We start from the raw sequence: 209 nt of genomic DNA on the forward strand, positions 1-209 counted from the left end.
AGCCAGCCTTCAAGTGACAAATCCTTGAGAGGTCATCGGAGGATCCCCAAGGCACCACAGGCTTGCTCAAAACTGCTGCAGGACTGGCCAGGCCAGCTGGCACCCAGCACTCCTTGAGCTCCCCCGCTCTCCCCCCAGCTGTGGATGGAAAGCTTGGAGATCACACTTCAGCCAGCAAACGCCTCTTGCATGAAGACCCTGTATCTGCC

This window comes from Haliaeetus leucocephalus, unplaced genomic scaffold (assembly GCF_000737465.1).
Source record: "Haliaeetus leucocephalus isolate CR32 unplaced genomic scaffold, Haliaeetus_leucocephalus-4.0 Scaffold217, whole genome shotgun sequence".
Taxonomy (NCBI): domain Eukaryota; kingdom Metazoa; phylum Chordata; class Aves; order Accipitriformes; family Accipitridae; genus Haliaeetus; species Haliaeetus leucocephalus.